The sequence below is a fragment of the Mus musculus genome, chromosome 12 (assembly GCF_000001635.26).
Source record: "Mus musculus strain C57BL/6J chromosome 12, GRCm38.p6 C57BL/6J".
In the NCBI taxonomy this organism is placed as follows: Eukaryota; Metazoa; Chordata; class Mammalia; order Rodentia; family Muridae; genus Mus; species Mus musculus.
In genome coordinates, this window is record NC_000078.6 from 95203680 (window position 1) to 95223523 (window position 19844).

Consider the following 19844-nt stretch of genomic DNA (forward strand, 5'->3'; position numbering starts at 1 on the left):
CACACACATTTGTCAACTACAAATATTCTGAGCAAAACATAGGAGGTATTACCTGGACTTCCTGCAGTGAATTCTCGGGTTCATACTCTCTCATAATCATACATAAGCTCTCAAAATTCTGAATAGAGCCAGTATGTTAATTCAGGGATGGGGATGGTGTTGCATGTTTTCTGGTAACATTTGCCAATTTTGTTAACAAAATTAAAATTATGAATTAAAGTCCAGAAAGAAGACAGGACAAAGTTTATTGTGTAAATGAGTCACAGATTTGAGGATAGCAAGCCTCAGTCTTTCACCAAGTATGAGAACAACCCACAGAGATATAAGAAATATGATCTTCCATTTACTGTAAATTGATCAAAATAAAGAAGAGAGAATTGAGGAGACAAAAAAAATGTACACATGGAAAAAGAAAGAATGGTAATGGAGAGACATCTTGGTCAGTAGATTGCCTTCCCCATAGACATGAGAATATGGGATAGAATCCCAGAGCTCATGAAAAAGCCAGATTCAGTAGCAAGAATCTACTGACGCAGCTCTCACAAAGCACTCAGGTGGATGCTAGGAGCTCAATGGGGAACCAGCATAGCTGACTGGATGAATGATCTCTAAGCTCAGTGAGAGATGGCATCACAAACAATAAGGTGAACATTTAGATCTTGTGGTAAAAAATAAACAGTATGTGGAATTCTGACTTCCATATGTATGGACAAAAATACACATGGGCCAGGGCTCATACAAATATCATAGATATAAGTACATACAGAAAAAACTAAACAGAAGTGCAAAAATAGATGAAATATTAAAAGACAAGTTGTCTGTCTGTTTCTGGGTAACTGTTCCTCACCCAGCACTTTTGTAACCTTGAAAAGTTTACTTATATTTAGGTTGCATCCTATTTATGAAATAATTTAAGTATTTTCTGTGAGAGCTCATTAAATTAGTTCACTTCTTAGGACTTGTTCTCCTTGAATTCTAATATAAAACCCTTAAAAAAACAGAATTTCACAAGTCCTCTAGTAAACAAGATTTTTCTAATTCCAAAGGTGGGTGTAGTGCAAAACAGCTGGCAACAACATTATCTAATTTTTAACATCAGCTCATTTGTGAAACTGAAATCCAGGAAGCCATTGGCTATGTCTTTCAAGCTTTTTAAAATTATTATTATTATTATTATTATTATTATTATTATTATTATTATTATTGAAAGGAAATAAAAGGCTTTTGGCAACAGGTTGAGACATGTAAGACTTTTAGTCTTTCTGAACTGCCCAGCTATTAAAACTTGCCTAACACACTGCCTTCCAGCTCTATACTTGACCTTGTGCCTTTGGCTTCTCTTCATCAGCTAAGTGGCAATGTGCCCATCAAACACCTCAGACTTCAGGAACTAAGATCCTAAGCAGTTCCTAGGGGTGGCTGTGGATGCCTCTGGGAATGGGTTGACATTTAAGCTGTAAGGAGAAACACAACAAAGAATCTATCCATCCAGCTCTAAAGATGTTATGCCTCTTGACTGTGTTTCCTAGGGTGATGTCTTTCTGCTAGTAAATGGCTGCACAGCTCGGGGAAGCATGGCAGGTTTTATCAGCCTTGACAGCTGTCTAGAGATCACAGCAGGCAACCTAAGTCTTCAACCACTGTGTGTAGCTATCTACTCAGGTCCTGTCAGAGTTCGCAAATTTGAACCTGATCAGCACTCAAATTGAGGCTCTCGCTGCTGAATGTATTCTGGCTTATTCCAGTCAGAAGCATTTTTGTGCAAGGTTTATAAGGTTGCATTTATTGTTACCTGGCTGATAGCATTTAAAACTATTGAATTATAATCAGCTCAAATTTCTAATTATCTTTATTCCTAGTGAGTCTATATGCTTGAGTACCTTGGGGTATTAACAACTTGTATACTCATGAGATGCTACTGTTTAAGTCAGACACAAGTAAATCTTTCCTAAAGGCTCCCATTCCTACTCACCTATCCTTTCATCCTCTCTCTAACTCCCCAACTGTCTAATTGTTCTCATAACAATGAATAAAAAGGATTGTCTCCATAATTTCACCATTTGGTAGGCTTTCAAACTTCAAACACATTCATTGCTGTCACCATGCAATAAAAACAATATGTCATTGCTGTGAGCACCATTTCTTTTCCTGGCATCATTTGCCAAATTGCATCTCCTCTGATCTATTTCCCCAATAGAAATGAATAGGTCCATGAAGCAAAGTTCTCATAGTCTGAAGGGTTCGCCATCATGCTAACCATAATTAGCTTTATGCCTTAACTCCAATGAATCTGAATTGTTTCTTTTAATAAAAGCATTTGGGATATTCTATTTTGGAGAGCCAATGTGAATGAACTCAGAGTACATTTACAATGACTACATTCCAAACATAACTCATTATTTTTAGGGTTGCATGTTGTGAATACACCTTCCTCTCCATTACTTACTCTCTTTTCTTCTCTTTCCTCTTGACCCTTCCCTCCTTTATCCTCTCTTCTCTTTTTCTTCCCTCCAATCCTTTCCTTTTCCTGTCTTCTCTCTTTTTATTTACCTACACTATTATAAGAAATAATAATTCAATAATCTCAAAACACATTTACAATGCTGATGTGAGTGCTAACTTCTGATATCATTTTCATGATTGCTACTCAAGAGGATGGTTATAAATATCAGTTTTCACTTTATTATGAGTCTTTTTGTACTCTAAGTTTTGATTTATTTTGTTTTTATTTTTTCAGCTCTTTCTTTATTGAATACAGATAGTTTCTGAAAATTGTTCCTTCTACTCAGAATTTCCCTGATTCCCAATTCTGTAAGTATGTTTTCTTACTGGTTACAGGTCCACATCTATGCTTGGAAATGCAAAATGGCATCTGTGAATAAAGGTCATCTTTTTATTTTTCCCTGAAACACCATGGCCTTCATAAGCATCCATGGTCATATGCGCATTAGCTTTCTCCCTTGCAATGATATCTGTCATTTGCATTCATCTTGCAGATGGGAAGAGCCAATCAGAGATACAGAAACCCATACACTAGGCTTAGAACTCACAGCTCATGCTGAAGCTAGAATGAAGAAACATGAGAGCTGAGAAGATTCACATGGCTTTGCTCCTGCATTGAAGCCTGTACTAAAACAGTGAAAATGAGCTTAGTTGTAGATTCCAATTGTTATGATAACTCTTAGATTTTCCCCCTGTGTAAAATGAAAGCATATTCATCTGAAGCACATGGAAAATCATTTTGTAATGATAACAGAAAAAATATGGAGTGCCAGCAGTATTTCAACATAACTCTAGATACTGGCAAACACGTTGCTAAGGACACCAAAGTATTGCTTGACAATATTTGTCAAGAAGTAATAACAAGCATCTAGGTTTATCTAATGATGGACTTGTTTTTGAAAGTCATCTAAAGTATGAAGTATGAGAAATGCAGATCAGGACTGCATTCCAGTGCTTGGTCCTATAGTGACAGTGAAAGTTAAAACACACCCTCAATTTTGTCTTTCACTTGTACTAAACATTCTGAAATGAATGAGTCTTTTGTTTATTAGATATTTTCTTTATTTACATTTCAAGTGTTATCCCCTTTCTTGGTATCCTCTCCGAAAACCCATATCCCCTCCCCCTTCCCCTGCTCACCAACCCATTCACTCCTGCTTCCTGAACCTGCTATTCCCCTATAATGGGGCATAAAACCTTCACAGGAACAAGGATCTCTCTTCCCATTGATGACCAACTAGGCCATCCTCTGCTACATATGCATCTGGAGCCTTAAGTCTCACCATGTGTACTCTTTGGTTGGTGAAAGGAATGAGTTTTATTTTGCTATTTCTACATGTTTTAAATGGACCAAAAGAATTATGGTTTCGAAACTAAAAACGCAGGAACACATGTAAATAAATGTATCAATAATGAGAATGAAATGTTATACTATCATTTTAATTGTAAATGATAACATTCAAATGAAAATAAAATGTAGACCTAGAAAGCCGTAGTGACCGAAATTCAGAAGCACATTCAGTACAATCACTGGTATTGTTGTAAAGAGTTTTATTCTGGAATAATTATATTGGAAAGTTTGAATTACCATTTTGAGATGATGTCAGTATATCACAGAACAGAAAAGCAGCATGAATAATCAGACTATGCAAACAATCATTGAGATATGCTGCAAATTTTTTTCTAGGATTCCCTCACAACAGTAATATAATATTTGAAAATCAGGTCCTGATTATGCTAGAAGAAGGCAAGCATTGACTCATTCATTCGATGTTTCCAAAAGCAGGGGGAAAAGGCAAAAAGTTTAAGCAGATAAATTCTTGGGATTTTGACAAAAGGATTTTGACAAAAGACATGGTAGAGAAGCAAATATTACATTTATGAAAATAAAATACAACATGCTTTCTCCTCAAAGATAAAAGATAAAGAAGAGATCACAACATAAAATGAAACCTAAAGAGAAACAAATATTGTTTTCTAAGACTTTGGTAAGAGTTTTGAAATTTACAATTTCCTTCATTCAGAGACTACTGAATTGAAGAAATTTAGTACAAAATGAAACTCCACTCCCCCAGTAACAGATGGCATACCAGGTAAATTTTAGCAAAAGAATTAGCATAAAAGAATGAAAAAAAAACCATTCAACATTTTTTTTTTTGTTCTTCACAACAAAAGGAGCAGATAACCCAAAAGTATGCCTTCAAGGTTCTCAGTAGCAAAATAGATGTTTGAGCCTCTAGTTTTCAGCTCCAGACCTGGAAAGAAAGAGAGGGAAATGAAGGAAGGAAGGGAGAGAGAGGAAGAGGGAATGAAAGGTATTTCAAAATAAATACTGGCACAAAATTAAAGTGTTTCCAAATGGCATGTTTCATTTTAGATATTCTGAAATAATTTAATCACTTTCAGGAACTCAAAAGGAAATTTGAAGAAGAAATAGCAAAGAAAAAACTAGGTTTGAAATATAAGCTATATAGAATTACCCATTGTATCATTTACGTCAAATATTTTCTCTAGCCTAAAACAAATGCATGTTTTTTCTTAGCACTAGAAAAACTATTAATAATCACGAGAAACAAATTCATGCTATTAGTACCTTAATCTTTAATGTTGAATAACTGCTAGTTACTTGATTTCCATCCTGACTCAGTTGCTGATTTCACCTTCATTCGTCTTTTAAAGAAACTTTAAACTGTATTAAGGCATTGTTTGTTATGGTGTGATTTTCCTTCCTTTTCTTTCTGTTTCAGCAGATTTGTTTCACAGTCTCAATTATTCTGGCTCAGGTTTATAAATCCTTTTATATCATTAAACATTTCACATAAAAAGAACGTGTGTGAAGGTTAACATTAGGCTATGGGATGCTCAGGTATCTATTTAGTGTGAAGGTGAAGGTGAGGTTTCTGGCGAGAGTTACACACAGCCATCTCCACACCAGTTAGTGGACATCACCCTAACTGTGCAGGTCCTGAATGAAGCAAAAGTGGGAAAAGAGTAGAATGTCCCCTTTTAAACTGGAATGTCAGGCTCACATACACTGGGGCTCTTGAGTCTCAGACCTTAGCCTAACATGCCATCTGTATCAATTCCTCTTGATCTCAGGCTTTGTCTATACACAACTAGATGCTGTAGGTCTCTAGAGTTTAGAAGATGGAAGCAGTAAGCGGTGTCTGTAATCCATGGAGCAATATCTTATAGCAAATCTTACCCATTGTGGTTTTTCTGGTCAATCATGACTAATACACAAAGTTACACAAATTAAGAAAAGTAGACTTATTACTATCACATTAGCCAGCATACAAAAATAAGACAAAAGGCCAACTTGACACACACGCAATAACAAGAAGCAGAAACTCCTTTCTCACCAGAAAATGTATTTTCCTGAGTTGTATTAGCATCATGCCTCTGCTTCTTTTATAACTTCCTTGCCAAAAGTTGGTTTTAATGCTTCAGTGCCACTTACTCTTCATTTAGACTACATGGAAATACCTGTAAATGATAAAGGGCGTATGTAACAAACTTATAGCCAATACTATATTTAATAGAGACAAACACAGTGCTTCTTCAAAAATCAGAAATAAGGCAATGATGTCCAATTTCCTTTCTCTTATATGATATTGTGCCTGAAATCTTATAGCTGAGAAAGACATAAGAATGATAGAAAATAGGAAATGATGTCAAGCTATTCATATTTGCAAACTATGTGATCCTTAAATTAGAAGACCCTAAAAAACTCAACTAGAAAAGTAAAGGTACATTTAACAAAGTGGCAAGTTTCAGAATATGGTTTTAAAATCGATCTACCTATCATCTCTCTGGTTGACTATCTAGTGCTCTTGTTCTTTTTTATTTTGTTTTTCGTGCAGAATAAAGGAGTTTCTCATGTACCATGTTCCAAGATTTGATCTTTTGCTATTGTGCTGTCCCAGATTACTTAAAATAATAATCAAGTCAGGAACACTAAACAAGGCAGGCATCTGGAAAAGACATCTGAAATAAAACAACCCAGAGATTCTTAGAGAAGAAAATGAGGAAATCCAGTTCTGTGTCATTCGGTGTACTGATGAACATGAGTCAAGGCCTCTGTATTTCAAGGCTGCTGTAGACAATTTTCTAATCCATGTGAAAATTGCTTCAGGTTCAACTCTAAAGAGCTCTCCGTGGTGAAAGGTAAAAGCAGATGAACAGCCGTCTAAATAGTAATTTCCGTAGATTTAAACTCATTAGCTCTGTTTAAATTTCATAAGTTCATAATGGTGTCCAATCTGCCACATCCAACACACAAAAAAAAGTCTAGTAAGATTCCTTGAAGTAAACTGCAGAGTCATATCTAACTTAGACCTGATAAAGAAAAAGAAAAAAAACATAAATATTTTGTCCTATCTTCTTGAAACAAACTGCGCATACCATCTCCAAATATTTTATGTGAAGATTCTATTACTGGAATTATTTCACAAGTCAGAAAAAGATAACTCTCATTTACAATCTCTAGTTCTTTACTCCCTGCAAATGACTCTACAAGAGTCAACCATTAAAGAGATGCTTTGTCTTTTTGTTGAAATGCTGTTAGCCACAATATTTCATTTTGCACCATTACTCACCAGCCTTTAAAAGGTTGGATGAATGTCTCTTGTGAGACTATGCCGGGGCCTAGCAAACACAGAAGTGGATGCTCACAGTCAGCTAATGGATGGATCATAGGGCTCCCAATGGAGGAGCTAGAGAAAGTAGCCAAGGAGCTAAAGGGATCTGCAACCCTATAGGTGGAACAACATTATGAACTAACCAGTATCCCGGAGCTCTTGACTCTAGCTGCATATATATCAAAAGATGGCCTAGTCGGCCATCACTGGAAAGAGAGGCCCATTGGACTTGCAAACTTTATATGCCCCAGTACAGGGGAACACCAGGGCCAAAAAGGGGGAGTGGGTGGGCAGGGGAGTGGGGGTGGGTGGATATGGGGGACTTTTGGTATAGCATTGGAAATGTAAATGAGTTAAATACCTAATAAAAAATGGAAAAAAAAAAAGAAAAGAAAAAAAAAAAAGGTTGGATGAAAATGTTTGTGGGTAAAAGACCTGTGGGATGGGAAGTAATTGGGGGGAGGGGGTACTATGAATGTAACTCAATAAAATTATTTGCTCTAATTTAATATAAACCTACAGTGATAAATCAAAAGATGGTCGTCTATGATCCCACCCAACTGATAGCTCAAGGAATTCTTCACTATATTTGGTCATAGTTATTATAACCTCATGGACACAGAAGAAAAAAGCAGGCTATTCAACATAGTCTATGAGTAAATAACTATTTTTATAGAGAGTCGGAGTTTTTAAGTCATCAGGATTTCAAGAGAATATTTATTTCCCTTTCATTTCTTCTTTGTGCAGGCTCATGAGCACTTTTTCTATGGACACCATCTTAAAGACCCCATAAGGGCAACATGTATATTCTAAAACACCACAAGCAAGGATTATTCCTTAGAAGTAGCTGGAGATGCATCATGCTAATTGCCACAAACTCTTTACACTTTAAAAGAATGAAGGCTTAAAATTTATATATCAAGGAACAATGAAAATATTTAAAAGTTCATATTTAAAAGTAATTTGGGTTTTCCTATGCTCCCTTTGCTCAAAATATGACAGGATATTTTTTATGCAGGCTTTAGCCCATTTTACCTCCTTATGATATCAAGACTTAATAATTTATTTAAATAATGCAAGCCCTATAACTGGACATATATATTCCTCTATTACAACCCTCTATGGCTACCTTCTTCCCACTCACATGGTTCTTTACTTGTATCTCAATCTTTCCCTGGCTGGTGTTGGTCATGTGTGTCCTCGTGGAGCTTTCATGACTTACAGGTAGTAGCAAGAAAAATAAGCTTGGGACAAGTTAGGGATAAAGAAAATCATTCATTCTGAAGTGGGCCTTGATCCTGTGATTTAGGATACAGGCACAGGTTTCAGTGTGCACCATAACAGAAAGTTATAAACAAAGAATAGATAATTTCATTTTGAATGTAACAACAGAGATGATTAGCCAGCTACTTGATCAAGATTACAAATAAAGCAAAAGACACATGACCAGCTCCTTAATAAATACAGATTGTCATCAGCTAACCATAGGAAAGAACTTGTTACTACAGAATGTCTTGCCTAGACTTTGTTAATCTATGACATAAAAATTATTGCTTTGGGGTTACAACAGACTTGTGGAGAGAAAGATAGATGACAAATATATAGTTTCAAAGTAAGAATATATGTAATCAATAATACTGTTGTAATTTCCCCTTTCGTGTAATGACTTTAATCTTTTTGAAAAATATGTTTTGTGGTGATTGTATTTAGATAATTTGTAACTTGTGGTTATGAAGTAACTTTTTCTTACATAGAAAACTTGTCTTAGTGGCTAAGGGAAAAATAAAGCTATTGGAGCTTGTGGTCTCTCTCTCTCTCTCTCTCTCTCTCTCTCTCTCTCTCTCTCTCTCTCTCTCTCTCTCTCTGTGTGTGTGTGTGTGTGTGTGTGTGCATGTGTTTGTATATGTGTGTGTGTGTGAATATGTGTATGGGTATGAGTGAACTTGTTGGAATTTGTTAGAACTTGCATAATCCACAAAATGAGCCTCTGTGTGTGTGTGTGATTTTTCCCCTTTTTTGCCAACCCCAGAGAATTAACTTTTGCCCCCCTCAACAGAAATCTCCTGAGTGACTGACAAGACCCTGTACTTCTTGGTTTACCCAGTGATATCAAAGCTGGCTTTTGACATCTCCACGTGGTCTCTCCATACCTTCTTCCATATCTCCCACTCCCATTCTCCCTACCTCTCTTCCTCTGTCCTGACCCCCTCTCCTATCCCCTTCTCCCCTTCTCCCCCACTCCCCATCCCCTTTTTTCCTTCTCCTACTCTCTCCCCACCTACATTCCTCACTACTTTTGGATCCTCTGTTGACTGGGATCGGAAGTCCTGCCTTCCCTCTATCCTTTTCCGAGTTATTGCCTGAATCTGCTCTTTTATTAACAATTCAGAATTAATGAAAAACAATTTTTATATAACATTGAGACCAGAGATGCTTGATTATGTCAACACCTGTAATGCAATCAGATATCTGAGCATAGAAATTAGCATCTGAATACACACTGCGCCATATCATCCTGCAACAACCATTCCTTCTTTAATGTTTTGTTTTCTCAGTTTAAACATGCAGTAGATATAATTGTATTTGTAATTCTGTGGCCTTCTAGCCTCAACCTAGTTTTCCAAGATCAGAAAACATCAATGAGAACAGTAGATTATTTTTGTAATATTCCCTAATAGTGTATGTTATTATTTAAATTTGTTCAGCAATTTCAATTTATTAAGAAAATTTGGATAAATTTTTCACACATAGTTTGTTTCAAAATGTTCCTTTTAGCATACCACCTACTACAGATATATTCAGAGTATATAAAATTATTTATATTGATGAATTTCAATTTTCTTTATTAAGGTTTCTCAAAAATGAATAACATTTGTCATTCCAGTGACACATTACCACAAATGTCAGTAGTATTATTGAAATTTTCTATCTTTTGTTCATATATTTCTCCTGGATATCTGTAATCTTTTACATCTACTCATAAGCAAATGAAGATAAACTTACAGGAAAATTAAATTTCATGGAAATTTTTTAAATTAAGATTCAACTAGTTGACTGAGTTTAATTTTATTTCAAATTTAAAATAAGTCAGTTGAAAATAATAAATAAACAGATCAAGTTATTTGTGAAAATACATTTTAATTGCCCACTTTTTACATTTTTCATACATATACACATACATACACATAAGTAGGGGAATAATAGGGTGGTAGAGTGGGAGTGGGCAGGTAGGTGGGGGAGCACCCTCCTAGATTCAGGGGGAAGGGGGTGGTGTGGGCGGTTTTCAGGGAGGAAACTGAGAAGGGGAATAATATTTGGAATGTAAATGAAGAAAACAACTAATAAAAAATTTAAAAAAGAAATTCAAAAATTCTATATTACTATAATAAGTTTTGTATTCCTTACTAAATCTATTCCTCAACATCATAAAAATGATTGCAATATTTGGATACTAAATTTTAATGTATTTATATTAATTTATTTTTCTTTTTTCTAGAGTGGATGTCATTATCTACCTTTGGCTGTCTTGGAATTTGCTGGTTACACTAGGTTGCCCCTAATATTCACAGTTTTTCCTGTCCCTGCACACAAGTCCTGGAACTACTGGTAGGCACCAACATAAATGATTATGTTGGTAATTCTAATAATGACATTAAAACTTATGAATGGATAACTATGCATTTTTTCCATTAAGGAATATAGGGATACTATTATTCTAAAATGTTTGACATAAAGTCTTTCCCAAATTGAGGTGCAGATTTTAAACAAACTCAAGTATCTTTTTACGTACAGAATGTAAATTAACAAATGTAAATTGTAGAGAAGAGATAAAAAGTATATCAGTTACTAATTTTCAGGGGTGATGTTTTCTAATGTTCCTAATTAGTATCTGAAACTATGAATATTAACAAAGCCTACAAATGGAATGACTTTTCCTATAGATGCATGTTTATACTATAAATATAAGCACTAAATTATGTAAGTGAAAGATGATCAATAATAACTAATAACTGACACAATTACATTTAAAACTGAAAACCTTCAGTGAATATAATTTTGTCTATCTGTAGATGCAGCTGTTATCTATCTACCTATCTATCTACCATCTACCTACTATTATGTATCATCTACCTATGTATGTATGTATGTATGTATGTATCTATCTATCTATCTATCTATCTATCTATCTATCATCTTGTGTTTTAGTTGGTTTTGGCTTGCATAGATTCTTGTCACATAATACTGGCTTTATTCTATGCCTTGATGCTGTGCTTTAATACCAGAGTTAATCTGTTTTCCCATATTGAATGCCTTGAATCTCTTTTTCACTTTGATGAATGTAGTTTATTTTGGCATCTTTTCTAGAACATTTACACTTCATCACAACTGAGAACTTGTTTGAAATGTCTTCTCTCCTTAACTGATCTGCTCAACTCATCCAAACACATGACAGCTGAGTTTTCTGTAGCAGATACAGCATCTCCATTGCTTGCTTTTTTTTTTTTTTTTTTTTTAATTTCAATCTGTGAGGATCATGACTTTCAACTTGTTTGAATTGATTTTACTGGGTTAGGTTGTTATGGGGATTTGTGACCACTAACCACAGGGGGCAGATGGCTGTGAATGTGAGCAGGATCCACTGCCAGAGAGCTTCAAGTTGGGTCTCCACATGGAGACCTGGTGGCAGGTGTTGGTGGGACTGCAATACTAGAAATTAGCCAGCACTATCATGGCTACCTACATTTATAAATATACATATAAATTTCACACAATAGTCATCTCTTTTTGTTCTAACCAAATTGTCCCCATAGATTCCCTTTTACTTTGGGGTTGTGTCAAGTAAAATAAGAATTACTTGAATGGATGCCCTGCAGGAGAGTGGGAGCTGGTCTATGAAGCAGTAAAAGACTCCTACTAAGGGACAAGGGAGCTTGGAGTGAATTACGTGTCTGATTTTTCTCGTGAAATACCATCAGACAGAAGCTAATTGTAAGCTTCCTAAACCCTGAACTGTGAAACCACAGACAGTACAGACTGATACACATACAAAAAGACAGGATCATGATGTTTTCTATCATTCTCCTTATCGAGTGTTAACCAGACAAGTACATTCTAATAAATATTATATATAGTAAATAAGACATTTCCAATAATAATATATTCAAAATACCTACCTTCAAATTCCTAACGACCACAATACACTTATTTAATATTTTACCCTATTAAATGATCTTTGGTCCTCACATATTCAATATAACCCCAGTGTAAGATATTTATGAAAGCTTCAGCCTTCAGATATGAATTCCATGAAAGAGAAAAGAAGAAAGAAATAAAAGGTAGCTCCATGCAATGAAGACTGCAGGAAAATGGATAAAGAATGGATAAGGTGCCTACCAATAAATATCTTTTTAATCAGAGATAATATTTGCTTGAAATGAAATGAATTATTAGTTGTTTCTGAAACCTAGGTATGTTTTGTTAAAATATGATCCTCAATAAGAAATAAATAATTTATATCATTCCAGAAAGTTTTTCTCCCAAGTTCACTATCAATCCTTCCCCGAAATTGAAGAACACATTTACTTTTGATTTTTGTTTGTTTTGGTTGGATTTTTATTTGCTTTTGTTCATTTGTTTGAGAAGATTCTCACTGTGTTATTCAGGCATTTGAGAAATTCATCATACTCCCAGATGGGCCTTCCAAGTCACTGGAAATTTTTATAAGTCACCATACTTGGCTGCTTGCTTCATATTCTGAAGATGAATTTCACCTGTTTCATTTGTTTATTTGGAATTATGTATGAACCACATCTTACACTTGGTCTGAGCTCATATTTTACCGAGTTCTTTAATAATAATCACTATGTTGCCCTTAAATTATTCTGTAGCTTCCCACAACATAAATAACCCACATTGTTAATCTGTTGAACTGTTAGACCTTGGAATTCTTTCCAATTTTGAGTTATTATTAATTAAGTTGCAAGAATGTTTCTGTGGGCAATTGGGGCTGCACCAGGAAAGAGAATTTCTAATTCTAGCACATATACTTTTGTAAATCTACCTGTTTTCCAAAGTGATTACATCATTTTACAGTTCTTCTAACACCTTGTTTTGTTCAAACTCTTCACTAAACCGACTGGCAAAGTTTTGAAACTTGATTGTCTATTACAACCGAATATGACCTTAGGTTACATTTTTTTTTATTAGATATTTTCTTCATTTACATTTCAAATGCTATCCCAAAAGTCCCCTATACCCTACCTCTGCCCTGATCCTCAACCCACCCATTCCTGCTTCCTAGCCTTGGCATTACCCTGTAGTGGGGCATATAATCTTCACAAGACCAAGGGCATTTCCTCCCAATGACAGACTACGAGGCTGTATTCTGCTGCATATGCAGCTAGAGACATGAGCTCTGGGTGGTACTGGTTAGTTCATATTGTTGTTCCACCTATAGGGTTGCAGACCCCTTCAGCTTCTTGGGTACTTTCTCTAGCTCCTTCATTAGGGGCCCTGTGTTTCATTCAATAGATGACTGTGAACATCTGTTCTGTATTTGCTAGGCATTGGCATAGCCTCACAAGAGAGCTATGTCAGTGTCCTGTCAGCAAAATGTTTCTGGCATATGCAATAGTGTCTGGTTTTGGTGGCTGTTTATGGGATCGATCCCCAGGTGAGGCAGTCTCTGGTTGGTCCTTCCTTTCATCTTAGCTCAAAACTTTGTAACTAACTCCCACCATAAGTATTTTGTTCCCCATTCTAAGGAGGAACAAAGTATCCACACTTTGGTCTTCCTTCTTCTTGAGTTTCATGTGTTATGCAAATTATATTTTGGATATTCTATGTTTCTGGGCTAATATCAGTGAGTGCATATCATGTGTGTTCTTTTGTGATTGGGTTATCTCACTCAGGATGACATCCTCCAGATACATTCATTTGCCTACGAATTTCATATATTTATTGTTTTTAATTGCTGATTAGTACTCCATTGTGTAAAGGTACCATATTTTCTGTATCCATTCCTGTGTTGAGGGACATCTGTGTTCTTTCCAGCTTCTGGCTATTATGAATTAGGCTGCTATGAACATAGTGGAGCATGTGTCCTCATTACCAGTTGGAAAATCTTCTAGGTATATGCACAGGAGAGGTATTGCTAGATTTTCCTGTAGTTCTATTACCAATTTTCTTATAAAGCACCAGTCTGAATTCCAGAGTCGTTGTACAAGCTTGCGATCCCACCAACAATGGAGGAATGCTCCTCTTTCACTACATCCTCCCCTGCATCTGCTGTCACCTGAATTTTTTATCTTACCCATTCTGACTGGACTGAAGTGGAAACTCACGGTTGTTTTGATTTGCATTTCCCTGATGATTAAGAATGTTGAATATTTTTTTCAGGTGCTTCTCAGACATTCAGTATTCCTCAGTTGAAATTTCTTTGTTTAGCTCTGTACCCCATTTTTAATGGGGTTATTTGATTTTCTGGAGTCTGACTTCTTGAGTTCTTTCTATATATTGGATATTAGTCCCCTATAAGATTTAGGATTGGTAAAGATCCTTTCCAAATCTGTTGGTGACCTTTTTGTCTAAATGACAGTGTCTTTTGCCTTACAGAAGCTTTACAATTTTATGAGGTCCTATTTGTCGATTCTCTGTCTTACAGCACAAGCCATTGCTGTTCTGTTCAGAAAATTTCCCCCTGTGCCCATATCCTCGAGAATTTTCCCCACTTTTTCCTCTTTAAGTTTTAGTGTCTCTGCTTTTATGTGGAGTTCCATGATCCACTTAGACTTGAGCTTTGTACAAGGAGATAAGAATGGATCAATTCACATTCTTCTACATGATAATTGACAGTTGAGCCAGCACCATTTGTTGAAAATGCTGTCTTTTTTCCCACTAGATGGTTTTAGCGCCTTTGTCAAAGATCAAGTAACCATAGGCGTGTGGGTTCATTTCTGGGACTTCAATTGTATTTCATTGATCTATCTGTCTGTTGTTGTACTTAGTTCTTCCCTGAGAACTAAGCTGAAGGTTTTGATGAACACATTCAATTTAGAACTGAATATTCTAAAGTCTTCCACTCTCTACAGATAGTCCAGTTGTGTTCTACCTAGTCTCAAGTATTTAGAAAATTAATCAGTGTTAGGTAGGAGGTCTACCTCTCAGAGTAGTACTCAAATTCAATCTGATCAGAGTTGGTTAACACCATAACATTTGGGCCATATTTGTACCAGGATATCATGCAGGTATATCAGTTTTGTAGATTGAGGTGTGTGTGTGTGTGTGTGTGTATGTGTGTTTGTGGGTTGGTATTTACCTTTCTCTTCTAATAGTATGTAGAATACAGTACCTCCTAGGACCATAACCACTAGCATGTTGTGGTGAAGGCTCTAGTTAGACACCAGCTCTACTTTTTGTGTGTGCTCAATGGGATTTAGCTGTAGACTTCAGTAATAGGTCTAATGGCCTGAGTTGTTTTCATGGTACCTTTTGGAAGTTCCCATGGAATAATTCAGGTAGATGTAAATTATCACTGACAGTGGTGATTTCATTTGTTTGAGGGAATGTTGGGGCTTTGCCTATCTCCTTATTTAGTGACTTATTTAAATTTCTTTCATATATGTATATATTTAAATAACTTCTGCTGTAATATCTAAGTATTTTATTTTTCTCAGAGAAAAAGAGCCATCCTCAAGCTGTGCAACCATGTGGCTTGGGTTGAGCCCAGAGTGTTTCCTTCTCTGTTCTATCACCTAAGCTTAGACCTGGAAGCCTCTAACACCCAGACAATTTAATCTTTGCAAACCCAGACCTTGAAGGCTTTAGCTTCCAGCTGGTAAGCTAACCTAGGCCTAGAATCTTTCAGCCTCAAAGACTAACTGCTGAATAAACTCACTGTTTCTAGCTCTTTCTCAACTCTGGCTAGATGCCTCAACTCACCTGTTTTTGCTCAAACTATGCTTCAAGCTGACTGATTGAATTGGGCTTTTCTCGGTATCTGACTGAATTGTTCTGCTTGGTAAGACTGATCTGAATTGCACTGAAGTAAACTAACTCTCTCTGTCTCTCTGTCTCTCTGTCTCTGTCTGTCTGTCTCTCTCTCCCCCACTGTTCTTTAAGTAGCTTGTCTTTCCTCTTCTAATGAGAATTGGGGTATTCTTTGGGGTATTCTGTCAAATCTTTCTTTGATTTGTCACTTTGCCCTCAACTAGAGATCATTGTCTGGAAATGAAGGCGTGTACTAAGAGTGGGTCTAAATTCCAGCCAGAATATTTAACTGTGTGTACACATGTACAAGTGTTGTTTTTGTTGCTGCTACAATTTGCATGAAGTTAAATTACTACAGATTTCCTTTAGTCTTGTACTATCTCCATTTCTTTGTTGTTAGAGTTGGTCTACTATTATTTGGTTAACAGTCCTAGGACATCATTCTTATTCCAGAGGACATCTATTATTTAAATGCACGGACTTAGTGTGGTGTCAGATGAATCTATAAGGTCCTTGCCAAGTTTTCAATCCCTTCATGTCTACTGCCCTGGTTCAAATGACCATGACCACTTATATTAATTACCTGCTCACAGCTCTACAGAGTCTGTTTATTATTGCTTTTGGAAGACCACACCCTATACACAATCAGTCAAAAATGTTTCCATGGGTCAACTGTGGCCATTCATGAGGACGTCTCAGCCTCTCCCTGCCACGGAGCACCTGTGTTTCAATGCAGAAGCAGAGTGCCACATCAGATTACACTTCTTGTCTCTGCTCTTGCAGTTTAGATGACAACCAAGCTACTAAACCATGCTTAACACTGTGCCTCAACCCTACATTCTAGTCAGAATGTTCTTTTTTGGACATCTGAAAAAGCACACGTACCATTATGCCTGCTTCTTTCATTTTAAAGATACAGTCTTAGTTTGTCTAATAATAATGTGTCAAAAGCCACTATGTCTGTGAGTGTGTGTATTTGTATGCGTATACATTTATTTCACAGTTGGTAGCAACAAAAGTGAAAATTCAGACCCAGGAATATAGCTAAAGTAGGTGAAAAGTACAGAATTATTGCTTCTATAGTGTTTTCCAAGAAGCCCATCCAGTGGGAAAAAGGCAAATAGGGAAGAGTTATAGTTAAACTCATTGGCATGTCCATTAACATGAAAAACAGTGCTAACCATGAAGATGGGACTGATTAGACAACTAAATGGGATTTCTCTTGTTAATACTTTATTATAAAATTAATATTTTATAACTTATATTCATACTGCCTAGTATGCGAGATGCACAGACCCTGGAAGAGTAGCAAGTCCATGTTTCATGTTTTTATATTGCTAACATTATAAGTGTTGGGGTCCAGGAGGAACCCCAAATCTACATAAGCACCAATCTCAGTTAAAGAAAGAAGGTTTATTGAGCACATATCACAAGACTAATCTACCAGGGAAATAGCTCAAATCTGTACAATGGACATTTCTCAGAGCCAGCCTATAAAGGCTAGCACTGCAAAAACCACAATGAGCTCAAACATAGGTGTTGGAAGTGTTACCTGCTGGTCAGTCCTGACTCAAATCATTTGAAACATAATGGTTCATAGTGATCTTTAATTGATGGGCCCTATGTCAAACTTACAGTTGTGCAATTTTTTAATATTAACAAACATTATAACATACACAACATAAAAAGGTATGAGGTTAGTATGACCCAGCTCTGAGTCAAGTTATTTTTCTGGTTCAATTATTGGCAAGCATATTACTGCAGCAATATGAAATAACTGGTGGGGGTGGAATAAAATGGCTACAGATATGGTAGTAGGGCAGGTCTCAATAAACCCCTCCTCTTTGAATTGCTCCAGGGAGTCAAATCATAGACTTAAAGCTTTCCTCTGAGGCCAGGAGGACCAGTTAAGCAAAGTTTTATACAACCCTTTGTTAGCATTTTGTTGGCTCTCCTGATTCTTTATTTGACTAAGTTTCGGCCTTTTAAAATTATGTCTGAATGATTAGCATAGAAACATCATTCTTTACCTAGAGCCATCAGTAAACTCCCTTGCTGAATGAGGAGAAGGTTAAGTCTGCTTCTGTTTTGTGATATGACTTCAGCTAATGAATCAAGAGAGAAAGTTAAATGACTAATTAGTTTTTAAATTCTGACATGTCTTGAATGATTTGTTAACATAAGTGTTTAAATTTTTGATCTTCCTTAATAAGTGCTTTGCTTCCATACTGCCAAACCTTGCTCCTAGGAGGGGAACTAGTAGGTATTACCAGCTTCCGTCTCCAGAATAATAGCATACTTAGGGGATAGATGTACAAGTATAATAATGATCTAAAGAGTATAGGTACCTCACTTTCTTCAGTTCCTAAGGGAGAAGAAAGAACTCTCAAGGCATAAGGAAAAGCAACCAAGGTTGTAGAGAGGCTGGTCAGCCACACAATGGCAGAAACAAATTGCCCAATGTTTAGCTCTTACTTAGGGGCTGCCATTCCTGGAAGAGGAAGAGGGTTTAACACTTTGTTGAGACCAGTAGTGTCTAAGACCCTATTACTGGTGATTTTCTATCTCTGGATGATGAATATCATTTCAAGGTCATTATCAGATGCATAAATATGAAATCACCAAATCTTCTCTGTATCCCATACATTACTTTTTTTTTTTTTTTTTTTTTGAGACAGGGTTTCTCTGTATAGTCCTGGCTGTCCTGCAACTCACTTCAGTGAGGCTGGCCTCGAACTCAGAAATCCTCCTGCCTCTGCCTCCCAAGTGCTGGGATTAAAGGCATGTGTCACCACCGCCCAGCTTCCCATACATTACTTATACAATATTTATCTTTTATTTGAATGGGGTTGATTTTCCCAGTGTTTGTAGACTGGTTCTCAACCCTCTATAATTATCCTTATCAGTGACACAAGGAGCCAAAGTTTCACAGCTCCATATAGCACAAAACTACACATCTTGTCCCTCACAATCAACTGAGGGTCTTCATCTGAGGGACAGGAATATACCTGTAAGGTGGCAAAACCATTTTCCATATGCTGGATCCCACATCCAAATGACCCAGAGAATGAGAGGACATATATTTTTGCATTCGTTGGGCATCTCTTCAATTTCATCCCAAACAACTTAAATCAGTCAAATATAAGAGTGGGGGAACCATAGGCAGTGAAGTTAATAACTAGGATCCCATCTGTAGTTCTAAGCAAAATCCATATGCATTGTACTGGATCATGTGCCTCAGCTGCTCAAGGGTACACAACAGAGAAAATTAGTCTCCAGAGTCTTTCACCAGACTTATTTTTTAAATCATTTACAAACAGTTTGCTATCCCTCTTCTCAATTTCCCTGTCCTAATCTCCTCTCCTTGTCCTCTGAAGTTCACAGGAAGACCAACACAGTCAACTAACCTGGACCCCTAGGGGCTCTCAGAGATGAACCACCAGCCAAAAAGCATGCATGATATGGACCTAGGCCAGTTCATATCGGTAGCAGCTGAGAAGTTCGGTCTTCATGTGCGTCTCGAGGAGTAGGATTTTCATTGGGTCCTGTTGGTATTGTCTAATGACCCATCACTCGTTGGGGTCCTGATGTTTCCAGAGAACAAACTTCTGATGAGAATGCTGAATTCAGGATTAAATCCCATCTACTTTCAATCTGAGTGGTCAGGATCACAACGTGGGGGTCCTTTAAACCCCAGAGGGTTTCTGTTTTGAC